This window comes from Chinchilla lanigera, unplaced genomic scaffold, assembly GCF_000276665.1.
Source record: "Chinchilla lanigera isolate Chin_1 unplaced genomic scaffold, ChiLan1.0 scaffold00111, whole genome shotgun sequence".
In the NCBI taxonomy this organism is placed as follows: domain Eukaryota; kingdom Metazoa; phylum Chordata; class Mammalia; order Rodentia; family Chinchillidae; genus Chinchilla; species Chinchilla lanigera.
Window position 1 is genome coordinate 6,031,463 of NW_004955512.1, and position 963 is coordinate 6,032,425.

The following is a 963-nucleotide window of genomic DNA, read 5'->3' on the forward strand; positions in this document are numbered from 1 at the left end:
AAGCCTAGACTCTGTTTTGTGGACTTCTAGATAACAGTATATTTTTCTGTTACATACCTGAATGAGGAATTCACTCAGAAACATAGGGTCTCAGTTCTTCCTCCTCTTCACATACCTAAACTGCGCTTGCTTCTCGGCTACTAAACCTTTTGTTTAACAAAGTTAAAAACTGATCAGGGCCAGAACAGTTGTTTGCCTACCAGTTTTTATTTTCCTTCTTGGTCATGTGACTTCTGAAGACTTTTCTTTCTTTCTTATTCAACCAAGTAGGTATTTCGTAACTACTTATGACATTTTTAGCTTGCACGTTCAGTTGAGTTTCAGTAGGAGAAGTCTCACAGAATGCGACCTGCTGTCATGAATGAAATGGAAATTGCTCAGTCAGAAAAGGAAAAGCACAGCCATTTAAAAAAGTTGGTTGATTCATAAAACAACGAATTATTATGATTGATTCATTTTATTTTTCTGCATGTTTTGAGGTTTTTCTCATGAACAACAAAAACTATCCAATGATGTTGTTAGTCTCTTACATTCTTTGCCTATTACTTTCACACACAGATGTGTGTGTTGAAGCATTCTCCCTGATTTATGCTTGTTCTCTTGCAATTCCTCGTCTTTATAGACATTTTAAATCAATTTAACAGTAAAAATTACAAAATCATCTCAGTTTGTTATTATTCCAATATGAAGTTTCACTCTTATATTTAGAATTCTATTTGCTTCTAAATTCAGACTACAAATCTAGTATCCCGATATATTTTGATGTATCTGGAAATGATTATATGTTGTCTTATCCAGAGTAGTTTTAAAGGAGGGATTCTGACTGAGTATCCAGCAGCAGAGTAGGTTTGGGTTTCTAGTAATGTGTAGGTTTCCAGAGATGAGAGTTACTCTGATTATGACTGGCCAGTTGCTATTGGAATTGGCTTGTGACCTACAGTCTGTCTCCCAGGCATGGTCTCT